At 46.9% G+C, this 26794-nt stretch overlaps 1 protein-coding gene across 8 annotated transcripts in view; it reads right to left on the reverse strand.

Annotated features, from left to right (window-relative positions):
• Ralgps1 (Ral GEF with PH domain and SH3 binding motif 1) overlaps window positions 1–26794 on the reverse strand; it is a 225037-nt gene that overhangs the window by 191447 nt on the left and 6796 nt on the right. The window contains exon 1 of one of the 8 annotated variants that reach the window (XM_038336141.1): window positions 23232–23330. The exons of the other annotated variants lie outside the window; for them this stretch is intronic. The gene's annotated coding sequence lies outside the window, so the exon portion shown is untranslated. Of the gene's footprint in view, window positions 1–23231; window positions 23331–26794 lie in introns of those variants that run through there. 8 annotated transcript variants of the gene reach the window in all.

The following is a 26794-nucleotide window of genomic DNA, read 5'->3' on the forward strand; positions in this document are numbered from 1 at the left end:
ATGGCAAATGTATAGGAATAAAGTGCCCGTGGCAGGAGAAGCCTGCACACAGACACAGAGTACTTTTGAGGAGAGGAGAATGTTCTAAATCTGGGCGGTGACAAGTACAGTCCAGAAATGAGGGCCTGGGGCTGGAAAGCTGCAACACAATGCATGAGAGGAAGAGCCTTCAACTTCACGGCGGGACCTCACCTGGCCTGCCCGCCATTCCCTTGGAAGTAATGGTGCAAACAGCATGATAAGCTGAGAAAGGAAATGTAGATGGGACCCAAAACCAAGGAAAACCCTTCAACAGGACCCCTGTGAAGGGCACAGGAGCTCCAGAAAAGGGTCCTAAAGGAGATGAAAGAAAGATAAACCCAGCTCAAGAGCTCAGCCATAGTAATTTGGGGTCAGGCCTCTTAAGCTGCCCCAAATCAGCCCAGCAAGTCCACTCCAAGTTCAAGGCTGAGGCAGGTTTTGCTCCTATCTGCATGTGCTTGGCACTCTGTGGGTCTTCCCAGGGGAGCCAGGCCTGGACACCAACTTTTTTTTTTTTTTTTTTTTTGGTTTTTCGAGACAGGGTTTCTCTGTGGCTTTGGAGCCTGTCCTGGAACTAGCTCTTGTAGGCCAGGCTGGTCTCGAACTCACAGAGATCCGCCTGCCTCTGCCTCCCGAGTGCTGGGATTAAAGGCGTGTGCCAACACCGCCCGGCTTGGACACCAACTTTTTGAGTACAGCCCAAACCAGAGGCTCTCTAAAGTTGTCCTGGTGACTCCCTACTTCTTCCAAAGGATGCTGCCATGGCCGGGGAGATGGCTCAGTGAGTAAAGGCATGTGCTAACAAGTCTAAGGACCTGAGTTCAATCCCTGGGACCCACATTGTAAAAGGAAAGAAGTGATCCCCTTCAAGTTGTCCTCTGACCGCCACATGCATGACATGGCATGAATGTATATACACATGCATGTGCATACACACACACACACACACATATAAATGTTAGAGGTACATGCTGCCAGCCCCACCCTCTTCTCCAGCCCCATTTGGCAGGACACACCAGTGGGGCAGCATCTAACCTGGGGAGGCATTGGTTACACATTTACATATTTCGCTCATGCCCTTACCACAAGAGTCCCAGGAGATACAGACCACTTACACTGGAAGGTAGGAACTACTCAGGATCCTGGGAAACTGAGGCCCTATGAATTCAAATCCTGAATAGGCCTTGACACATACATCCCTGATACTGCCTCCCACCAGAGCATATGAAAATCATGCAAGACCAGGTGGTGGTGGTGCACACCTTTAATCCAGCACTTGGGAGGCAGAGACAGACAGATCTCCATGAGTTTGAGGCAAGCCTGGTCTACAAGAGCTAGTTCCAGTTGAGCTAGGACTGTTACACAGAGAAGACCTGTCTGGAAAAACCAAAAAAAAAAGAAGAAGAAGAAGAGGAGGAGGAAGAGAGGAGGAGGAGAAGGAGGAGGAGGAGAAGGAGAGAAGAAAAAGGATGAGGAGAGGAGGAGGAGGAGGAAGAGGAGGAAGGAAGGAAAGAAGGAAGGAAGGAAGGAAGGAAGGAAGGAAGGAAGGAAGGAAGGAAAGAAAGAAAGAAAGAAAGAAAGAAAGAAAGAAAGAAAGAAAGAAAGAAAGACAGACAGACAGACAGACAGACAGACAGACAGTCAGTCAGTCAAGTCATGCAAAACTTGTCCTGGCCAGGTCAGCTCATGGTCAGTGCTATTACTGTAGCATTAACTTTACCCCTTTTATGAGCTTTTATTTGCAGGTCCCTATTCCCTTTTCCTAAGCAAGCAAACAATTACCTTTAAACATTCATTAAAAAATGGCTAGGTGACCTGTGAGACCATAGGCTTCTACTACTGGGAAGGAGGTTGCCAGGAGTGGGCTCCAGGAAAACAAGCTTAGTGATCAAATTGCAGAGCTATCCCATCTAGTAGGCTGGACCTGTCTTTCCCTTTGACTGACCTCAGTCTACCTGATGAGGACATCCTGCCACTTGCTATGTAGCCCATCGTGTTTTCCGTGGAAGGTAGAGCTGGAAAGAAAGCCCAATCACTTGTTTCTAATCTGTCTCCTGTATGTCTCCATGACAGAGGCAGCCTCGCTGATGGACAGGAGGTGTGCCTACGTGAAAATGGCAGGACCAAGCGGGACAAAGTATCTCATCAGGCTATGAGCAAGCCCCACTCATTCAGGGTGGGTCCTGCGGCTGCTGAGTACAGCTCCTGTATCAAAAGGAAACAGTGAACAGATGGGCTAGGGTACAACAGAAGGATATTGTAGGCTACAGGGAGGAGTGCAGGAAGCAGTACATGTATGTGTATGTGTGTGTATACAGGTTTCCCTGAAGACAGTGAGAATCCTTGTAACTCAAGGATTTTGGACACATCAAGGATTTCGGTAGCACATTCCATTTCTATTTTATTTCTATTTAGTGTGTGTGTGTGTGTGTGTGTGTGTGTGTGTGTGTGTGTGTGTGTGCATGTGCATGTTTGTGTATGTGCGTGCCCTGTGTATACTCCCCCAGAGCTCTGAATGCCCTAGTGCTAGAGTTACAGGCCGCCATAAGCCAACAAAGATGGTGGCTGGGAGCTGAACTCAGGTCCTCCTGAAGAGCAGCAGCCCTGGCACGTACAGACTCTGAAGGAGCAGGGCAGGTCTAGTTTTCCTACAGCATGAAGAATGGTGTAAGGAGCGCACTAACAGGGTCAACATGAGCCCACTAACAAGAGCCACAGTGCTGATATGAAGTCAGCACATGAGAGCACAACAGGAAACATGGGATGCCAGGTGTCTGCAGCACAGCTATAGAGGGCCCTTCTTACTTCCTCAGATCTGTGTCCTTTGATTCTCACAGGGCACTGGGGAAACCCAGAGAGCAAGACAGAAAGAAGCCTGTGTGGCCACGGCAGGAGTGTCTGCCTCTGATTTTCCCTCTTCTGGTCAGAGGTGAAGTGTTCACCCACCTTTGTTCTGTGCAGAGGATTCCAGGCAGCCCTAGACTTCAAGGAGCTCAGGTACAGCCTGGCCCTCAGAGCCTCTCACAATCAGTTAACACAGGCTTTGTCTCTGACTCTGCAGACAGGATTCATGTGCATTCTGTAAAATCTATTAGTAGTGATTTGAATGAAAATGGTCCCCATAGGTTCCTAGGGAGTGACACTATTAGGAGGTGTGGTTTTGTTGGAGTAGGTGTGGCCTTGTTGGAGGAATTGTGACACCAGGGGTGGGCTTTGAGGTTTCAGATGCTCAAGCCACGCCTGGTGCCACTCTCTGTCCCTGCTGCCTTCAGATCTAGATGTTGAGCTCTCAGCTACATCTCCAGCACCATGTCTGTGCCAACATGCTTCCTGCCATGGTGACAGTGGACTAAGCCTCTAAGCTGTAAGCCAGCCCCAATTAAATGTTTTCCTTTATAAGAGTTGCTGTGGTCATGGTGTCTCTTCACAGCAATAGAAACACTAAGAAACCATTTTATGGATATGAAAACAGTGATTCAGGGAGATGGATTAAACTATTCCGTGTAGATATGTCTTTTCATGGCTGCACTCTGTATCCCACTGGGAAGGTGGCACCAGCTTTTTAGCCTTACACAAATCCCATTCTTCTGATCCTCCCTCTTCCTCTCAACTCTCCCCACCCCTCTCTCCTAGTGCACACATAAACATGCTCTTGATGCTAACCCTCCCTGGAAACCAAAACAGTGCAAGAGCAAAAGCAGTTCTCATGATGTAATTCCTTAAGAGCGCACGGCAGCTGTTATCAGAACCACAGAACAGCCCCATGTCTTTCTCCGCTCATGACAAGAGTCTGGCCTTGTGTGTGTGGGATCCTGGAGAGGGAAAGGAAAAGCCCAGATGCAGCCTGGGCTCCTTCCAGGCATTCAGGACGCTCCTCAACATTTGAGACTCAGGAAACCACAGGATGGCCTGAGATGAACAGGACGACACCAGACACCATGGAGAAGGCAGAATAATCAGTTTTTCCTAAGCCAGTGGAGAATGTTTCAAAGAAAACGCACACACCCAGGCATGCCCAACTACAAGAGCGTGATTTCTTCCAAATGTTGCAAATAAGTACAAAAATGGATCCCAAAGAGGGTGAACTGGGATGTGCTGTCTCAGTCACTGCACTGCAAACAGGCTCTGTGCTGGCTCAGGCACAGAAGCTGTGTGGAAGACCAAGGGGAGGAGCCTGAGGCTGTTCTACTTACACTCCTCCACCTGGAGCACTCAGGAGACTGAGGCAGGTAGACCTCTGAGTTCAAGACTAGCCTAGATCTCTGAGTTCAAAACCAGGTCTAAGAGTAAGTTCCAGGACAGCCAGGGATACACAGAGAAATCCTGTCTCAAAGAGACGGGGGCGGGGGGGTCACAAGCATGGGCTCTCTTGAACCAGGGCCACCGTGAGTCAGACCTGCTACGGATGCTCGGAGGCATTAAGAGAGCTTTAGGAACAGGAGCGAGAGTGAGATAGGTGAAGTCAGGCCGAGATACCCCAGACACCCATAGCCCTGAAAAGTCCATGAAGAAGGCTCCCTTCTGCATCAAGGACATGGTGTCTAGAATCCAACGTTCTGGTCCTTCTCCAACTCTATAAGGCTCTCACTCAATCCTGTGCTTGATCTTAGTGATTCAAAGAACATCTGCCTTGGGACTAGGCCAATGATGTCACCTGAAGGAGAAGGATCACAGTCTCTGCCCACCAAGTACAGAGATGCCTCTATGCATCTCTCTACCTAGGTATCTATGCAGCCAAGTCTCCTCCTGACACCCAAGCCACCCAAACGCCCCCAAGTAGTTGCTGCCCATGGCATTCCTGCCTCTATACAAGTAACCCATGACAAGTAACCCCTTGTCAGTGTAGATCCTGAACCTACATGGCATACAATAAAGGGGTGCATTTTCCTACACACAAAGTCTAGGTGGGAGCCTCTTTAACCAGAAAGCCCTGAACTGGGGTGCCTGGTACTAGACTGGTCACAACGAGGCTCTTGTTCTCATCAGCCACTCCTCCTTCTGTGACCAAGTTCCTTTTCTAGAAACCACAAGGCCAGGGATAGGATGGTGGATCTGGACACCCGGATTCTAAAGTCTCCTTGACAAACATCATGAGCACTGTCCTAGGGCCTCACAACAAGGACCTGGAGGAGGGGAAACTGTCCACAGAGGATGCGGTAGGCAGACCAGCTGGCAAAGGCAGCAGAAAACTACCTGAGCAGAGGACCACAGGGTGTCTGTCACCTCTAACAGAGGCCAGGGCAGGGGACAACCCAGCCTACACTCCACAGGGCACTGCAGGGGTGAGAGGTATGTGAAGGTCCACACGTGTCTGAGGATAGGTAACATTTTCACAGCACACGCCATAAATTGATTTTGCTTTCCAATGCATGAAACACACCCCTGCATCTGCTTTCTCCTTTCCAAACCTTGGTGAAATAAACAGAGACTTAAAATATGAATGAAAATCGGTTTCAGCTCCAAAATACAGGGAAGGAAGACATGAATGGGCCAGGATCTCTTATGAAGCAAACAGGACTCCATCGAGGGGACTGAGTGCTGGGCATCTGTTCTCAAGGTAATTTCCTTTCCACCACCACCAGCCAGTGTGGAAACACAACAGCACAAAACAAAAGACCCGGACAGGACTGTTAAAGGAATGTACAGAAATCATCTGAAGAAAATTATAAACTCTTAGTAAACGGCTTTTTAAGGGCCTAAGATGACTCAGTGGCAAAGGCTCCTGCCACCAAGCCTGACAACCTGAGTTTAGTCTCTGAGACACACAGTATAAAGAGACCTCTGTAAACTGTCCTTTGATCTTCACGCATATACACACACTCATATACATACTCACATACCCACTCATATAGCACATATACACACACACTTATACATACATTCATGTACACATATATACATACATACACACACACTCATACACACTCACATCATACACATACCCACTCATATAGCACATATACACACACATACTTATACACATATATACATACATACACACATACTCATACACACTCACATACATATACATATACACACGCTCATACAATATAATAAATATACTGTTTTAAAAAGAGTTCTAGGGGCTGGAATGGCTCAGCGGCACTCGCTGCTCTTGCAGAAGACCCAGGTTCCACTCTCAGCATCCACACGGTGGCCAACAACCATCTGTAACTCAGTTCCAAAGGCTCTGATGCCCTCTTCTGGCCTCCATGAGCAGTGCATGCACACGGTACACATATACACATTCATGCAGGCAAAACACTCATACACATAAAATAAAATAAACCTTTTTAAAAAAAAGATTTAAAGACTTTTCACTCCCCTGAAGACAATACCAAAAAGCCAACAATTTTTCCCAATTAATCTACAAATAAGACAAATGCAACTTCACTCTAAATCCAAAGAGGACTCCTTTTAGAACTCAACAACTGATCCAAAAATTTTATCTGGAATAATAATTAAAAGTAGCTTGAAAGTTCTCAGGGAGAAAAGTGTAATAAGAGCGTTGACCTGTCAGGAAGCTACAGCTGAGAAAAGGCCACGAACAGACGAGCAGCAGGAAGAGGCCTGTGAACCAGCTGTCTATTTTTAAATAGGTATAGAAAACACTGGAGCAACACAACACCTAGTGGAGAGAAGTAGTTGCACACTTGAAGGGTGGCTCACAGGATTAAAGCGACTCCAGGCAGGGAGACTGGGGCTCTGTGTGACAATTTGGCGCCGCCTGGTGGCCAGCTGATTAAATGAACAGTGATATCCCAACAGTGTCAAGGAGGTCAGATTCACCAAGGTGCACAGTTGTATGAAACCATGTCTGCCTCTAGGCGGCAACAGCAAGGGACTAGGGTGTCAAAGTCAGCGTAGAATTTATTTAGCTGGCTTGAATTTTAAATAATAGGTGTATAATGATTTGTTTCTTATTACAAATTAATTCATTGCAACTGACAATATTTGGTTGTTATCACAGGACAGAAGTGGAGGAACAAAAGGGCTGGGCAGCACAGATCCAGAACTTAGGCCATTAGCAGTAAGTATATTGGACCCCTGAAGGAGTGCCGGGCCTCAGGACACAGAATGCGGGGCTGGGTCAGTAGGACTACCTGGAGTAAGACCCAAGAACTTGGCTGCACACCTTCTTCCCCATCCTCAGTGACTCATGAACTTGGCTGCACCGATGGACAGCCACCTACATCCCCATCCTCAGTGGCTCATGAACTTCAAACTTTACTGATTGAAATGGTGCCACAGTGCCTTCTGAATAGCCCAACAGTGACTGAGACACATCCTGGGGAACAGAAATAGACTGGTCACACTGAATTGCTATCCCCTCTGTGTGTGCCTCTGTTGAGAGCTGCCCCTCCCTTCCGAGTCAGCCATGAGCTCTGTCCCACAAGTTATCCTATCTCCATACCGTTAGGTGAGAAGGCTCAAGAACCCAGCAATCCTAGGTTTGAATTCTGGGTCTGTTGCTAAGAATTCTGCTACCTCTGAACTCCAATTTTCCCTCTTTAAGGTGGGCTCAGACTGAATTTTCTTGCAGCCATGGTAAGAATCAAACAATCGTGATGATTGGCCACCAAGAGGGCAGGGTGGCAGGCCCTTGTCTAAGAACCTTCTGTATATCAAGTTCCTTCACCAAAATCACCTTTGTGGAAAGTACAGGTCGTGGTCTGACCAGGATGGTCCCAGCCTTAACCCCAGCCCAGGTGCTGTGTGCCCTGGACAGTGGATGAACTACTACAACAGACAAAAGGGGCACTGTCAGTGCAAAACTAAAGCTAAACCCCCACCATACCCCAGACCTTGGTTCTCCAGCTATAAGGTGAAGAATACCAAAACTCTGGGAAGAGCCAGTGCTCAGAAAGTCACCAGTGCCCAGCTCAGCTTGGAGGTGATACCTGGGATAAGGAAAGAATGACAGCTCACAGTGAGCTCAGTGAAGCCAGATGGACGCTGGAGGAGGAGCCTGGGCTCTCAAGCCAGTACACCCTTCCCCACAGGCTTCCAGCAGACAGACGCACCCAGCCAGGGAATTCTGGCAGCTGTTCCACAGCAATAGTCCAGCTGAAGATTGTGCCATCCTTGCATCCTGTCCACTAGCAAGAGCTAGCACAAGGTGCTGCCAGGGAAGGATCCTCCCAGGGGAGCTTCAACAGCTATGGCCACTGAAGACCATGGGGTCCAAGGGAGGGAGCAGACTGAGGTACCAAACCACTGAGAATCACAGACCCTGCAGGACATGTCCTATGCTAGAATTGCGTCCTCAACCAACTCTCCCCGCCCTAACCCTTGGCAATGGCTCCATCGTTCATGCAGACTTCCAAAACGTACACAGATTGTGGGAGCCACCAGGCTACTCAAGATGCTTCCTAAGAAAGCCTCCCTTGGAGCAGTGACTTGCTTGCAGGATGAATGGACAGAACACAAAGAAACTTTATAGAAGATGCTGACAGCTGTCGGGTTAAAATATTAAGTCAGTGAAAGAACTGAAAACAGCGGGAAACCTGAGGAAGGAATACCTCAGCACCCAAGGCTGTGACGGAGAGAGATAGAAATGGTGAAAGACTGTGTGAGCTGCCTGGGTGCCTCGAACACGAGTGGCACAACAAAAGATCAACTGGAGAAAATTTGACCACATTACACAATAGCACAGCTTGGTTCTTCAGAGTGGTGGAGTGACTGTGCTCACACCAAGGCCAGTGCTTAGATCCCTAAATCCCAAGAAGAGGAAAGTTTCTTCTTGGTGGAAAAAAAGAAGAGTGTTTTGCTTTCCTGGGTGTTGTAACTGCAGAGTGCAAGGAAAAGGCCATACCTGCTACACACAGCCAACATCTGCCCAGCTGTCCTTCCAGAAGAAAGCCACTTTATCAAGGGAGAGGGACACCAGGACTTTTGGTACCTGAAGCCAATGGTGGGGCAGAATGTGCCTGAGAAAGGGAAGAGTACCTATAGCTCAGTCTGCAGTGCTGCCTAGTGTAGCTCTGAGCTGGAAACTGTTTAATTGTTACAAGTTTCTTAAAGCACCAGAGACCTACTATACAGGAGATAATAACAGGCTCAAGAGAAAGGTTGTAGCACACCCTGCAAAACTTGAGGATTTGGGGGCTGGAGAGATGGCTCAGCAGTTAAGAGCATTGCCTGCTCTTCCAAAGGTCCTGAGTTCAATTCCCAGCAACCACATGGTGGCTCACAACCATCTGTAATGGGGTCTGGTGCCCTCTTCTGGCCTGCAGGCATACACACAGACAGAATATTGTATACATAATAAATAAATAAATAAATAAATGCTTTTTAAAAAACTTGAGGATTTAAAATGAGGGATGAGCGAGTGGGGAAAAGGGTGTTTCATCTCTAGCACCCTTACCACAGGTAAGAAAAACATGGAGCAAAGTTCTTTCCATTACAGAAAGAGAGCTAAAGGCTCAGCTGTGTTTGCTGGCGATGAAAGCTCTATTGTATATAATTCAGGCCTGGGCTTGGCACATGGGCTAGGTTTCCCCTATGTGGCAGTGGCTGAAACTCTGAGTTAATGCTATCACATAGAGAAGTAGAGAGCCAGGGTTGGCCGTGGCTGAAAGGGAGTGTGATTAGCCTGTTTCATACCCTGCACGGGGCCTTGCAGCCATGGTCTTTGTTTATCTGGTTTACTGGGTTTGACTGTTGCTGTTTTTTCAGTTAAAACAGGAAGTCCATTTTTATTAAGAAAATTTAGAATCAAGGAGCACTCTAGGTAGGTAATACGCCATTTCTGTCATTTGCTGCTTCGTTTGAGATTGTATTGATAAACATGTTTAAATGGAGGATGTGAGATAAAGGATGGAGCACACTGCCCCCATATGGCCCCTCCCATCTCTAGGCATCCCATTGCTCCTGCGGCTGAGCCAAGCTCCACTCTGCTGCCCAATGGGCCTCAGTCAGATGTGGGGACATTGAGTTTTCTCAGAACAGAGTTGTGGATAACTAAAGCTGTTAGGATAGGCTTTGGGTGGTGCCTGAGGGACCCTCTTCTGGATATCCTAGAGGGGTGGCCAAGGATGTGGCCAGGCTGTGACCCAATCCAGTGAGGAAGAAGACACACAGTTCATGACATATTTGATGAGTGCTATAGAGAAATCTGGATGCAGTGTCAGCCTGGAAAAGGACACACAATAGAGACATTTTGCAGGAGGGGTCCAAAAGGAAGAAGTGACCTTTCAAGTAAGGCGCCACAGCAGGAATAGATGAGGTTGGCATTGAGGGGAAAGAGCCAGGCCTCTCTGCCAAGGCCCCACAATATGCCAACTCTGCTCATAGCTGGGTCAGAGTGTTTTCTCCTTGCTCACAATAGTATCCTTAGCATGTGTTCAGGTGGACCCACATGGGTAAGTTGAGAGCCTGTGACCTTACTGGGGATGTACATGAGCCCAAATGCCCTAGGTTGGCAAGGCTGGGCTGTCCTTTCCAGCATGCAGGCAAATGGGCAGCTACAGCACCTCCCAAAATGCTAATGAGACTCAGCAGCAAACAGCATGGGGGAACCATGTTCAGAGCCAGGCTGACCGGGGCTAAACACACTATGTCATTTGCTTGCTGTGTGGCTTCTAAGAAATCCTCAGCTCAAGTCCACTTTCCTTCCTGCCCCTAACTGTAAACCAAGAGATCTTTCCAGCAGCCTCCTTGGCAAAGCAACTCCACAAAGGCAGGTGCATTTTAGGGAACCTGCTTAAGTGCTGCGTCAACTCTCCACAGCACAGCTGGCCACACAGCTTTACCTCTGCTCCTTGGGAGCAAAACTGACAAGGGATGAAGCTGTTAGAAGAACCAGGAAAATGCTGCCCCAGCATGGCCTTTAACACTTTGGTGGCTGTTCCTAATTAAATAGAATCTTGACACTACTTCAGGAATATACTCTGCCTCTTGCCACACTCTTTCCTCCCTTCAAGGCCATGGCCACAAGGGGTAGAAGTTGGGAGCCCATGCTAGTGTCAGTACAGTGACACTTATTAAGGTGATCCTGTGCAAGAGACTTTGAGCAAGACACAGGCCTGCCTTCAAGGCAGAGTAGACCGAAAGATAAAAATACAAAGCAGGGCATAATGCAGAGTGTAGCCAGGGCCATGAGATGAGGGTCAACAAGCACCATGCATGTTTAAAGGAAAGAGTCCATGAACTGGGGAGACAGAATCTCGAGCCTAAGTGTGACTGACTGAGAGGAGTGGAGAGGGAATGACCAGCACACTCCAGTCCCTAGAACAGTCACATCTACTCATCGTCAGCTCCACCTAACCCATCCCTCTAGAGCCACTGTGATCATACAGTGACCTCAGCTGACCCTCTCTAGCCGAGGGTCCACAGCAGAAACAACTCAAGGTGAAGAAAGGAGCTGACTTGGACAGCGAGGGCCCATCTGTGGTGAGTCTACACACCTGACTGGAGAGAAGAAAGGGCATCTGAGTAGACAGTAACAGGACAAAAGCATGACAGCCATCAGAGCGGTCACAAGTATGCGCCAGGAGGGAACAGAGACAAAATGATAACAACCCAACATGAGAACCAGAGGAAACCTCACAGCTTGATCTGGGAAGAAGGGAGCTTGTGCCAATCAACATTTTGTCATCATAAGACAAAAACTACGGTGACAGATTTACAAAGAGAGAATAATTGGCTCATAGTTTTGCAGGTTTTATTCCAGATCAAGTGAGGGCAGAATGTCACTAAAGGCCCATTAAATTAGGGCAAACTGCTCTCCTCATGAGCAAGGAAGCAGAGCCAAAGAGAAGGTAAAATGTAGGGTACCATAATCTTCTTATAGGGCAATCCCACACTGACCTAAGAACCTCCTGCTCTGCCCTTACCTCTAATGGTCCCACTACCACCTTCAATCAGTGTCATCCTAGGGACCAAGCCTTTTAACAGTGATGTCTGTAGGGCCCTCATGGATAGCAAACCTCTAGCCCCACTGTCAACATGCTTACCAAGGATGTCTGATGTTCCCTCAGCCTACCAGGCCCACTAACTACAGCCTTGCTGGCTCACCTGTACCAGGGAACACCTGCTCAAGGAGAGGGGCTCTGTGACTCCTGAGTAGCAGGCCACACCACCCTGTCCACTCTCCTTGCAGAGTGCTGTTGTGGAAAGCTGATGTTCCATGGGGTTCTGAATTGCTTTTCCAAGCCCATCCAACTCAGAACAAATCGATGCTTTGAGGTCTGGCTTCAACCTGGTCTTTGAAATGTTATATGCACTACCCATGGATGGATACCTGATATTACCATTAACATATCAGATAGCAATGCCCATCCTAAAATCATAGGCATTGATCCTCTATGGCCACTGCTCTCTTTTCCTACCTCACATGGGATACAGGATTGACATGGGGAATTGGCCTCAAAGAAAAACACTAGAAAATGCATCAGGTGGGTCAAAACCAGATCAGAGTCCAAAGGCTCTACCCAGCAAGGAAGGCGTTCCAGAGTCCAAGGATAGAATAAAGCTTTAGCCCCAGAGTGTGAGGCCGTCTGCAGGGAGCAGGGGCAGGGCTTGGAGTGCAAGGTGACAAGGCAGCCCATGAGCCATCTCACTACCAACAGTGCCAGCAGGCGTGGCTATTCTTGTTTATTTCTACCCTCCCCCAGGATTATTCCAAAGTGCCCTCTCTCTGCTCCCTACACCTCACACCTCACTCCACCCCTGCTCACTCCAGGTGGGTAGCTCACTTGTCTCCCTCACCTCTCTTTCAACCCAGTCCTCCTCTCCCAACTCAGAGTAGGGCCTCTGTCTAAAGCCCAGGACCCACCCAGGGCCTAGGCTCCATTCTGAGCTCTCAGGCAACCGGCCCTGTGCACACTCTCCACTCTGCTCTCCTGGTGACACCTTTCCCTATCTTGTCTACAAGAGCAGAGCAGCACAATCCTTGGACAGCAGCCTGCTTCTCTACCAGCTACCATGGCCCTCCGCATTCCCCTCTCCCAGCAACTCTCACCTAACCACGGAGGCAGCACTGGACCCCACAGCCTCAGCACCTCCTCATGACTAGGCTAGTGTCATAAAGCCCCTCTGCCTTAGGTCAGCTCTGGTAGGGCTCACAGCCCCAGGTCTAAGCACTTTCTCTAGCCTTGGCATTCCTCTTCCCTCCCAGTCCCTTGGCCTCTGTGGCCTCAGCTCACTGACTGCTCTGTGCAAACCAGAAGACCAGCTGCTAACCTCTCTCCTGCTTCCCACCACCCTCTCCTATCCCATAATCATGCATGCTTGCATACTAAGGACACCCACCCTGACAGAACAACACAGAACCCTTCATACACCCACTTGCCCGGTGGCCTCTTCCACCATATAGGATACCCCTTCTGCTATGACACTAGTCTCAACTCATCTAACTTTCTCAACATTCACTATGACCAGTTTATCATTTTTTAAAGCACTTCTAACATATGTAAATATATTTGTAAATTAAACATATACTCTGAGGTACATTTTAAAGCATCTACATATATTGTAAAATGAATACAAATATAAGATTATAGAGATAAAGATATGAGTATGTTAAAACAATTGTACTTTATTCACTTCTAAAGTACTTAAATAATGAAAGCAATTTTCTTGATGTTTGTATAAAGTTGTTCACAGAAGCACAAGCACACACAATCCTAAGGGCAGACCTCAAGGGATGTTCACTTATAACCAGCAGCTGTGTGAAGACCACGCCCCAGCTCTCAGGGCACCCACTCCTGTGGTTTCTGTTAGCATGGATTCACCCTGTGTACTTCTAATCCACCTAAGGGGCACATGCAGTGTCCATACCAGTGTCTGTGTGCGAATGAATGTTGTAATTCACCCAGATTTTCCAGCTGAATTGGTGTTCACTGGCCCCTTCTGACTCTGGCGTTTCATCAAGGAACCACCATCTTACTAGGATCCTAATAGGATGTCTGTCCATCCTATTACTGACAAGCTCTGGCCTTGCTTCCCATTTGGGCAATTAGAGTCAGTGATGCTGCCAACATTGCGGAGCAAGGCTTCTAGGACACACCTGCCTGTCATTCTCTGTGTCAGTCTCAAAGCTAGCTTGGTGGAGCCAAGTCTCAAGTGGGGGGTGGAGGTTGTGTCTGGCTTTAGCGACAATGCTGGTTTTTAAGGTGGCTAAGCCAGCTTACACTCCCACTGGCATGGATAGAAATTTGCCTGCTCTATGGTCATTTCTCCTTCCTAGTAGTTATTCCGGTGAAGAGGTGTTCACAGGATAAGCATGCCAGTCACTTTAGAGAAGGGAACAGTGACAGGGCCTCTCAAACTTACAGACCTGGCGTGAGTACGAGCCAAGTGTGATATGGTTGCCTAATTATTTCTTCATAAAACCCTGAGAAGAGGACACTAAAGCACTGCGGGAAAGGACACATAGGTCAACTCAAATGCAAGAGGGATACACAGAAGAGGGTGGAGACAAATACACCCCAAGAGCTGAGAGCAGGATGGTGATAATCCTGCTGTTTTCTCACTTTTTCCACAACTAATATTTAATAAATAAAGATTTTAAAACAGAATTTATGGGACCCAAACTCACTCTTTAAAACTCTGGAGTTCAGTGGTTCTCAGCATAGTCCGTGAGGGCCTTGGTCATCACTGCTTGTCATTTACAAAACACTCTCATCACCGCCCAAACCCCTCTGCCCACACACTAGTTAGCCCCTCGCCAGCCCTAAAGTCACTGACCCACCTTCTGTGTCTACGGCTCGGCCTCTTCTGGACACATCACACAAATGAAATCATGCAGTAACAGCCCTCCTTTTACCGTGAATGTTTCTCGTCCACCCACACTACAGCACAAAGCTGTACTAGTGTAACAATCTGCTGTATGCAGCTCAAGGGGCCCACACCCTGGACACTCTTCCATCCATTCATCAGCTGACAGGTATTTGGGGTGTCTTCGGTTCTATTACAATGCAGCTAAAAACACCTATGTCTCTTGGGTATACACTTCAGAGTGGAATGGCTAGGTCACAGGGTAGCTTAAGATTCAACTGTTTGAATATCATTGTTGTGTTTTCCAAGGACTATGCACCGGAACAAAGGTGCCCATGAAACTGCCCCACAAGACAGTACCCCCAAAGAACTGCCGTGAAAGCAGCTCGGGTACGTGGCTTACCTGTTCAGCATGACATGAAACAGAAGGCACATACCCAGACACACTAGATGGCTGAAGAGGGCTGCCAAACTTCAGCCCAGCTCATGCAGGGGCTTTGCTTGGAGCTGGATCCTGTTCCTGCCTTAACTCTATGACTTTATGTTTCATCTTCTTTCAATAACTATTTCATGTTATATTTTACGATCATAGTCATAATTATGAGAAGTGGCTGAGGCCTGGAATGGCTCCACTCTGCTGGTCCTTTCCCATTGTCGTGCCAGTGCATGTGATTTGGGGTCTGACTCACCTTCCAACTGCTGAGCATGCCTTTTATCAGATTTTGACAGGAACAGTGTCAGTGTGGGTGTAGCAAAAGCTACACATAAAAGGTGGGTGTTGGAATACCTGAAGTGGGTCCCTGTATAATCAGATGTGAACTGAAACTCGGCTGAATAGCGAACACTCATTGGGCCCTATTCCTTCCCCACAGCTGGATGGCACTGCTCCTCTGGCCCTAGGCAGCTCCACTGCGCATGAACTCTGTTGACAGGGTATTTTTTTTCTGAAGGTTTCTTTGGCAAGGGTGTAAATTGTGTCTGTCTTTGCAGTTAAAATTTCACCTAGATATTATGGGTTCATTTTTGCTCTTTCGTCTGGTTCACAGTCATCCCTTACAATCTGCAGACTCAGGTCTTTTTCTGGTTTTCTAATTGAGGATTCTTTCTAATGCCCCATCCTGACCTCCAGCTTAGGCACTCTGGAGGACACACACTGACCCATCTCGTCCAAGCCTCCCCTCAGTTTTCTTCCTCCTGTCCCAGGATGCTCAGCAACTTTTGATGCTGACATGTGATTTACTTTCTAGCATCCTTTGGTCATTAAGTCCCTTCTCTTCTCAGCCTCTTGTCTTATCTCTCAGGGTATCTCTGACTTCCCCAAGAGAGCAACACAGATGATATGATACCTGCTCCAGTTTCATGGGCAAACTTCCTTACGGGCTGATTCTTCTTGGTGCATCTCCCTGGGGTTAGTTTTTCTGCCTTTTCTACCTGTCCATTCTTTGTTTTCTGGATTGCCTATTTTGAGATAGGGTCTCACACTGTAGCTCATGTTGACCTCAAATGTCTAAGGTTGGAATGCAGATGGAAAAACTAGAGCTCCAGCAACCACCTTAGGCCATGAGATAGCCTCAGACTTAGAAAGTACTTAGGTCTCTGACCCAGCATGCTCCTTACCTACTTTGAGCCAATAACCTCCTAACTTTTCACATATGAAGAAGAAAGTTGTATCTTATTATGTCTTTATTCTCTTGCATTTCTTTTTTGGTGGTGGTGGTGGTGGTGGTTTTGCTTTGTTTTTTTGAGACAGGGTCTCTCTTTATAGCCTTGGTTGTCCTGGAACTCACTCTATAGACCAGGCTGGCCTCAAATTAGAGATCCAAATGCCTCTGCCTCCTGAGTGCTGGGATTAGAGATGTGTACCACCACTGTCCAGCGTCTCTTGCATTTCTAGCACTTGGGCCCAACCCAAAAAATAACAGTTAAATGAGAAAGTGACTCACAATAGCTACAGCCATATGATGCTCAGCCTTCATTACCCACTTGGCTGGATTTAGAATCCCACTCAGAAGTCTCTGAGGACATTTGCGGAGAGGTTTAAGTAACAGGAAAGACTCTAAATGTGGGCAGTACTATCCATGTCCTGCAGCCTGGGGCTGAATAGACAGGAACCAGAATTCACCTCTCTGCTTCCGGGTGGCAGACAAGGTCATGACTTCCTGCCACTGTGGACTATATCCCTTACACTGTGAGCCAGTTCAAACCCCTTCTTTCTTAGGTGCCCCCACTCAGGCATTTTGTTACAGCAATGAGAAAAGGTAACCAACTCAAGTGATCTCTATTCTCCATCAACAAAGTCTCACACAATGTTTATACCAATCAGCCAAACACATTGAAAGAAACAAGAATCTGTACAAATGAAGGTGATTTCACTGCTTTAAAAAAATTAACATACTGGAGGTGGGAATTTCCGTCAGTGGTGTGCTTGCCTAGCAAGCACAAGGTTCTGGATTAGGTACCCAGTACCAAAGGAAGAAATTCACATTTTAACCAACTCATTTTCCCAAATGAACAGCACCATTTTATCATGTTTTATAAAATATCCTATAATCATGCTACATCTTTACCAACATTAGAATATATGTTGTCACTGCTGTTTAAACGCTCTGGGAAGAGCCAGAAACTGACTGACTTTAATCTATTTAATCTATTCATTCAGTACCCATTGGCAAAGGTTACTCTGTAACAAGCAGTTATAAAAAAGAAGTTTTGGGGTAAAGGTAGGGAGCAATCCTAATCCCACCCACAATGTATGCCAGCTCAGACACAGGGAGGTGGCGAAGAGTCATGGAAACATTATGCCCTCCTTACCCAGGCAGGGATGGAAATGTCTTCCCCTCTCTTTCATAGCCATCTTAAACCCATCACCAAGGTATGGGGGTCTTGTGCATCATTTCCCACCACACGTGTTTTCTGTGACTTCCTACATTAGTTAATATTAACCACCATGCTCCCCTACTACACTCAACACTGTCTATGCCTGTGAATCTTGTTTTCCTTCTCTTGTGTTCATGTTCACACAGCTGACCTTGATGACACTGATTTCACACCTGTGTCCGACTGGTTAATTTGATCCAGTGGTGCTATCTGAAAAGGTGTTCAGGTGATGGGAACGCCATCACCATCATTTACACCTCACTAGGCATCTTGTCCATATAGCATACCACTGAATCCTTAGAATGACTGTCTAAAGTGGGTACTGCTATCGCAGACACTAAAGATAAACAAACAGCTGGTAGCCAGTTTATGCAAGCACCTGAGCTGCAGGAACAGAACGATCAATCACAAATTCATGGTCAAGTTGGGGTACGCATTAAGACCATTGATAAATATGACATAAGAATTGGTGAGATGGCTAGGCAGGTAAAAGCGCGTACTTACTACATGACTCTGAGCTTGATCCCCAGATTCTACATGGAAGAAGAAAACAAGACTAAGCTGTCCCCCTCCACCTGTGTACCATGTACACATGCACACACACACATACACACACCATAGAAAACTGACTCCCAAAGTTGTCCTCCTCCACCTGTGTACTGGTACACCATGTATATACACACACACACCATATACTTGCACACACAATAATAATAATAAAATAAAATAAATGTTAATTAAAAAATTAAAATCGCCAGGCAGAGGTGGCACATGCCTTTAATCCCAGCACTTGGAAGGCAGAGGCAGGCGGATCTCTGAGTTCGAGGCCAGCCCGGTCTACAAGAGCTAGTTCCAGGATAAGCTCCAAAGCTACAAAGAAATACTGTCTCGAAAAACAAAAACAAACAAACAAACAAATAATAAATAAATAAATAAGATCAACTGAGCTAACAGGCCTGGGAAGGTTATGTAACTCACCTAGAACCGCCCACCAGCTAGAGTACTCTCACTGGGATTGAGTATTTGGACAAAGGATTTGAGCTCAGCTCAGACTGACCCCAGGTTTGAACCACCCTCTGCCTTGTCTCTCAAGGACTGCCTGGTGCACATGTTCCTGATCCCCTGCCTCACATTCCAGCCACTGTTTCCTTCTCAGCTCAATCAACATGGCCACTTTCCTCTTCCTCTCCAGCCCCAGCACTTAGGCCGGCTGTGCCCCTCACGTGGGCCGGTCCTATCACTACTCCGTGCCTGCGGCTTCACTCAGCTCTCAGGTTCCCGGTCACAGACCAGCTTCCCACTGGCCCATCAGCTACTTCTGTCAACTTATTTCAGTCCAGGGCCTCAAGCCTATTGAAACCTCCAATTTGACCAGTTCAGTAGTCTCTCTAGCCCACAGCAGGCTGGGTAGACCTTGTGCACTCTGTGACACCTCAAGCCACATTAGTCCACCTGAATTGCTTAAATCTCTTCTCAGGTCCTCTTCCAACAGTTCTGATGAGCAGCCTATCCTAGATCCAGATGCACACCCTTCCCTAGAACTGCAGATCCTTCCTGGACCCCAGAATTTTGGGCAGATTGGGGGATGACACTCTTCCTGCTCTGAGGCCTGAGATTTCTTCCCACAGGGCCAGCAACAGAAGACTTCAATAATTTCTTGAGGTTGTCCGAGAGACTGGCTGTAGCAAAAACTTTCTCTTAGTCTTCACTCAGGGAAAATAAAGGTAAATTCTTTGGAAGTCAGGACATAACTGACTGATGAACACCACAGCATGAGAGAAGGAGACTCTGATGTTGCCAACACAAAAGGGCCCAGTTCAGGAGCAGGAGAAAGACCGTGATGGAAGGAGGCAGAGGCAGGTGCCTGCACCATGGTCTTCCTTCTTAGTTGACCATGCTTCCTCTTGCTCCTCCCCCCCCCCCGGCCCTTCCACTGTGCCCCAGAGTCCCCATACTGGCACTCACATCCTTTGCTTACCACATAGCCCTCCTGAGCAATCCCTCACCCCCTACAGCAAACCCCAGAGGTCATAACTTAAGAATGACCTCTCCAGGAGGCATTTGGAAGCCCCTGTGAAGAGTGTCAGCTTCCTTCTCCCTGGCGCTGCCAGCTGCTGATGTTCCCAACAAGAAACATGTTCAGCAAGAAGTCTCTTCTAGTACCAAGTGAGTGGATCAAACACCAATGAACAGTCCAACCAAGTTGTACCATGGCTCACCAGACTCAAAATTGCCAAACTCTAGTCCAATACCTTCTTCCTCCCCACCTAATATTCCTTTCAAACTTCATTTTTCAGTGACTGAACCCACCCACCATCTCCTGTCAACAAAGCAAAAGAGCAACATCACCCTCCTTCCCTATTACATCATCAAGCAAAGACCAACTACCTCTGACATCACCCTCCTTCCTTACTATATCACCATGCAAGAATCGACCACTTTGGCTTTATACAAACAGCCACCCATGACCAAGACGAGGACCTGGCATCTGGACTCTGGTAACAGCATCCATCATCTCCTGGTGTCTACCTTCTTCTTGCCATCATCCTTCACAGTACGCCAGTGTCGGCAGTGACAGGGCCTGGAACCATCAATCCCGGGAAAAGGTCTAAATGCATGCTCGCTATCTGCTGAGCCTCTCTTTGAAGCCCCCTTCCACCAGCACTTCCTCCCAGTTTCTCATTCAACCACACACTCAACACACACTGGCCTGACCACCACATCAGTTCACTACACTTCTGTGTAGCTGCCCAAATGCACCTCCTACCCAAGACCTGCACTCAGAAAGCTGAAGCCTTTTTCTGAGACCTGAAACTTATGTGGTCTCAGGAGCTTCCATTCCCAAGTGTGGCCTCTCCCAACACTGCCCTATTCTCATCAACTGTCTCCTGCCCATTAAGACCACAGTCCCCAAGGCAGTGACACAGTGTAGAGCCCTGCTGCATGCTCCACAGATGTCACAACATGACTAAAAACCACTAGTGAATCAAGGCATCCTACCATTCCCTCAAGAAGTGAGGAAGCAGCCAGACAACAGCCCAGAAAGAGAAGATTAACTGACAGATGACAATCCTGAGATCAAAGTCAACAGCTAGGATGCAGCATGGCAGAGATTTCTAGCTCAGTTCAAGCAATGCCATTCCTAGGACCAGCATTCATCTTTCCCTTGTTCTTAACACTGGCCATACTGGCATTTTCAAGCCTCCAACATTTTGCGGGGTTTTTTTTTTTTTTTTTTTTTTTTGGTTTTTCAAGACAGGGTTTCTCTGTGTAATATGTCCTGTAATTTGCTCTGTAGACTAGGTTGTACTTGAACTCACAGAGATCTGCCTGCTTCTGCCTCCTGAGTGCTGCAGTTAAAGGGGTGTGCCACCATGGCCTGGCTGTGCCTCCAATTCGTAAGTGTTGGATGACAGACAAAATGTCACCACACTGGGCTGCTGATTTATTACTGCTTTGTGCTTAGTCACCTAATATTTGTACAAGACAGAGGGGACAGGGCTGGTTCCTACTGCTCCACAGCCAGCACAGTGTCATCTCCCTAGCCCCAACATGGACTGCACAAGTAGACAGAGGGATAGACAGATGGGCAGGACAGGAAGAACAAGGAACAAGGCTTCCCTCTACCTTTGGCTGTAGGTGTGGTTTGAAACTTCCAACTCCTTCACGCTCCCTCAATCCTGGGCTTCCCTGCTTAGGAAGAATGCACATACACCAGGGAACTCCTCAAGGCAAATTCTGGCTCCACACTGGTGATTTTTCCAAAATTCAGGCTGCTCCTCCCCATTCCAGGAGCACTACTGAGTATGCTAATAAAACTGGGTTCTAAGGCCTTCCCAGGCCTAAGAAGCTCCCCCACAACTGCCAGCCCAGACTCATGATGGAAGCTAAAGAACAGAGACATTTTCTTCTTTGTCAGCCGCCATCACCAGAGGGACAGTAGAGCCTCACACTCAGGGCTTAGTCCTGCTCCCTTGCACTCACAATGACGACTCAACAAAACACCCCGCTTCAGAGGCTGTCATCTGAGATAAACCCTTAATTGCTGACATGGTTTATTAGCAGTCATGTACAACAACAGTTAGCAACTGCTGCAAGATTGTTGCATCCAATGGGTGTGCTCACATGGCTGAGAAACCAGGGCCACTGAGCAGTAAAGTCTCTGCCCTCATCTGGGAAGGGCAGAAGCATGAACCTCCAGACTGACACTCCACCCAATAAGCACAAAGGCGGTGGGGTGCTAAGTGCAAAGGTGCCCAAGATAAGTTACATTAAAAAAAAAAAAAAACTAGCAAGTCAACAAGGAGGCCACACACCAATCAGCAAATAACTTCTAACTGAAACCCTTCCCCACAGAACCCAAATCCTAACTCTGGTCATCAGGCACCAAGCACACACACCAGTGATCACTATCTCACTATTTACTACAAAGTCCTAACATTTCAATTTGAACTTAACTCCCTAAATCCAATGATAGGAAATTTAAAATACATAAAATCAAGCAAAACTATAATAGGTGTTTTTATCCAATGTAGCTCCATTTCCTTACCTCACCCATGAGTCCACCAGGTGAGCATCAGATCATACTTTAGGGTCTCTGTAGAGGCACCTAAAGAGGTAAAAGAACCCCAACTCTCTCATAGCCACACGCTGGGTAATTAACCCCTCTTGAGCTCCCATTGTCTTAGGTGCACCACATCAACCCTGCCTGCCCTACCCAATCAACATGAAGTGGAGGTAACTGTCACTGAGGTAGATATTCTGAGTGCTGTAAAGTGCTCCAATATTACAGGATGGAGGGAACCTCTGAGTCAACACCTTCTTGTTTTATGGACTTAAATCAGTCCATTTTCTTCATCAGTTCACTCTTCATACATTTAACTAACCATTAGATACCCACTGGTGAGCAAAACAGCCAATCCCTGGCACTGTAGATCCTGCACCAGGGACCCAGCCACTTATTTAAAGAGTTTGTCTGCAGGTCTGGCTAATGACTTGGTCTTCTTTCTTTAAGGAATTAGACACACAGAAGGGTTTAGGCAGTGGGAATGGCATTCTCAGATCCTTCTAACTACCCCAGCCTCGGATTCTACCTACTGGAGGGGAGATTCACAAATTGTCAGTGGTCACACAGTGTCATTCCATGACACCACAGCATTGTGGAAGACCAGGAGGGGGTAATCTACAAATGTTACTGAACTTGAAGAGTCACAGATATGGTGCCAGGAAAGAAAGGCTTACACCAGAAATGATCACACCTGTAATCCTAGCACTTGGGAAGTGGGGGTGGGAGTATCAGAGATTCAAAGGCACCCTTGGCCACATAATGAATTCAAAGCCACTCTGGGACAAATAAATACCAGAAGAGAGAGAGGGAGGGAGGGAGGAAAGGGAAAGGGGAAGGAGAGAGGAAGGAAGGAAGGAAGGAAGAGAGGGAGGGAGAAGCTATAGAGAAGACAGAATGAAGGAAATGTCTTCAAACAGTGAAAGTCACTAATTCCATATAACAAATTTTATTAGCACAAAGAAGCAAAACAACTTCTTCTGAATTCATTGTTTTCCATAAATATTTATTCAAAACTGTACTAACAAATCTCCCTTGCCCTACTTACCAGATTCCACAAGAGTGGGTGAGAATGACTGGACTCAATAATCGGGGACTTAAAGATGCTCTTTATTGCTCCTTCTTTCCCAACTGAAGTCATTTCAAGAAACTTGTGACTGTCAAGGCCAACCATTTAAATTTCCTTCCGACTGTTAAATAACTGTCTTAACCTTAAACTCAAACCTTATGATAAAAATATCTAAATCTGGGGCTGGAGAGATGGCTCAGTGGTTAAAAGAGGCTGCTCTTGCCAGGCGGTGGTGGCGCACGCCTTTAATCCCAGCACTTGGGAGGCAGAGGCAGGCGGATCTCTGAGTTCGAGGCCAGCCTGGTCTATAAGAGCTAGTTCCAGGACAGGCTCTAGAAACTACAGGGAAACCCTGTCTCGAAAAAAAAAAAAAAGTGGCTGCTCTTCCAGAGGACCTGGGTTCAGTTCCCAGCATCCACATGGTAGCTAACAACTGCCTCTAACTCCATTTCCAGAGGATTTGCTGTCCTAGTCTATCTTCCATGGGCACAGTTTGCACATGGAAGACACACACAAACATAAACACACACACAGGGGAGAAGGTATGTTACATATAAGGGACACAATATAGACCATACAACAATGAAGCAAGAGGGCCAGGCCCAGGGATTTCCTGGACAGGTTCAGCCCAAAGGTAACTGCGTCTCTCTCTCTCTAGTACTCTCCACTCTCTGAGATCAAGACCTGCATCTGCCACACCAATGCAGAATAAAATCTACCCACCTTTCTGGCTGTTCCAACCCCACTGCCAGTCATCTGAGAGTCAACACATAGCTTTCACATGTGATTCCCCCAAAAGGCATCCTAGAAACCAGTAGCCATGATGAAAAGAGAGCCTCGTCCTAGCACACATGTAGAGTTGCTCTTGAGCGAGCTCTTTGCCAAGTGCTGTTTGGTGCCATTTCCCGGAAACCCCATGAGGGCCATACAGAGGGAGGCACTACCACAGCTCTGCACAAGTGAGAAAACAGAGGTGGAGGCACTTCCAGGCCAGGCGCTCACAGTAGTGCAGACTCTGTGCCTTATGCACAGGTGTGTCAGTCTCTATGACACTTGGGAAATAAACTTTCCCCCAAAGAGTAAATGAATGCAGGAGTTTTGCAGAAGCACAGCAGAAGGATGCAGGCCCTGGGTCCATAGGTCTCTGTTCTCCTAGTGAGTGCAGATGAAACACTCATCCCTACCCAGTGTTTTCCACCCTAACCTCCCACCAAAGCTCAGGGAATCTTAAGTACTCAGGCAAACAGGATGCTTACCATGACTCAGAGAAATGGCTCAGCAATTAAAAGCACTTGCTGCTCTTGTAGAGAACCACAATTCGGTTTCTAGCACCCCCATAAAGATACACAACCACCTGTAACTCCAGATTCAGGGGATCTAACACACTCTTCTATACTCAATGGGCTCCTCCACGTACATAGTGCACAAAAACTCATGCAAGCATACACATAAGTAAAATAAATAACACTTTTAAAAATCTGTAGGTGACAGATTCAACACAATGCCCAGCAAACTCCCAGCAAAATTCTTCACAGACCTCGAAAGAATAGTACTCAACTTCATATGGAAAAGCAAAACACACAGGGATAGCCAAAACAATCCTGTACAATAAAAGAACTTCTGGAGGCATCACAATCCCTGACTTCAAACTCTACTACAGAGCTACAGCACTGAAAACAGCCTGGTATTGGCATAAGAACAGACAGGAGGACCAATAGAATTGAATAGAAGACCCGAAATCAAACCATACATCTTCGAACACCTGATTTTTGACAAAAAAGCAAAAAATATCAAATGGAAAAAAGAAAGCATATTTAACAAGTGGTGCTGGCATAACTGGATTTCAATATGTAGAAAAATGAAAACAGATCCATATCTATCACCATGCACAAAACTCAAGTCCAAATGGATCAATACCTCAACATAAAGCCAGCCATACTGAACCTTATAGAAGAGAAAGTGGGAAGTACACTTGAATGCATTGGCACAGGAGACCACTTCCTAAATAGAACCCCAGCAGCATAGACACTGAGAGAAACAATTAATAAATGGAACCTCCTGAAACTGAAAAGCTTCTGTAAAGCAAAGGACACGGTCAACAAGACAAAATGACAGCCTACAGAATGGGAAAAGATCTTCACTTACCCCACATCAGACAGAGGTCTGATCTCCAAAATATACAAAGAACTCAAGATCAAAAGAACAAATAATCCAATAAAAAAAATGGGGTACAAGCCGGGCGGTGGTGGCGCACGCCTTTAATCCCAGCACTTGGGAGGCAGAGGCAGGCGGATCTCTGAGTTCGAGGCCAGCCTGGTCTACAAGAGCTAGCTCCAGGACAGGCTCTAGAAACTACAGGGAAACCCTGTCTCAAAAAAACAAAAAAAAAAAAATGGGGTACAGACCTAAACAGAGAACTCTCAATAGAGGAATCTCAAAGCACTGAAAGACATTTAAGGAAATGCTCAACATCCTAAGCCATCAGAGAAATGCAAATCAAAACAACTCTGAGATTCCATCTTACACCTGTCAGAATGGCCAAGATCAAAAACACTGATGACAGATTATGCTGGAGAGGATGTGGGGTAAATGAGCACTCCTCCATTGCTAGCGGGAGTACAAACTGATACAGGCGCTTTGGAATCAATATGGTGATTTCTCAGAAAATTAGGAAACAATTTACCTCAAGACCCAGCAATACCACTTTTGGGTATATACCATTTTGGGTATATGCTCATTCATACCACAAAGACATGAGCTCAACTATGCTCACAGCAGCATTATTTGTAATGGCAAAAACCTGGAAACAACCTAGATGCCCCTCAACCAAAGAATGGATAAAGAAAAAGTGGTATATTTACACATTGGAGTACTACTCAGCGGTAAAACAAACAAACAAACAAAAAAGACATCTTGAAATTTGCAGGCAAATAGATGAATCTAGAAAAAGAAACATAATGAGTAAGGTAACCCAGACCCAGAAAGACGAATATATTATATACTCACTCATAAGTGGCTTTTAGACATAAATAAAGCAAAGAAAAACCAGCCTACAATCCACAACCACAGAGAACCTGGACAACAAAGAGGACCCTAAGAGAGACATATAAGATCTCCTGAGTAAACTGGGAGTGTGGGAGTCACGAGAGAAGGTAGAAGAGGAGGGGAAGGAAGGGAGAGGAGCAGAGAAAAAATGTACAGCACAATAAAAACAATTTAAAAAACTGAAAAAATGAGAAAAAAAATCTGTAAGTGCCAGGTGGTAGTGATGCACACTTTTAATCCCAGCACTCGGGGAATTGAGAGGCAGAGGCAAGTGGATCTTCGTGGGTTCGAGGCCAGCATGGTCTGCAGAGCTGCTTCCAGGAGAGCCAGGGCTACACAGAGAGATCCTGTCTCGAAAAACTGGCATCTCACTCAGCCTCCATCCTCCAATCCAGCCACTGGCAGTTTGAGGACAGAGGTGTGTATCAGCAATGTGACCAGTCCATCTTTGGCCTATCCTTCCCCCAGTTCTGCCCACTCTGAAAATTCCATAGGGC

This window comes from Arvicola amphibius, chromosome 7 (assembly GCF_903992535.2).
Source record: "Arvicola amphibius chromosome 7, mArvAmp1.2, whole genome shotgun sequence".
Classification (NCBI taxonomy): Eukaryota; Metazoa; Chordata; class Mammalia; order Rodentia; family Cricetidae; genus Arvicola; species Arvicola amphibius.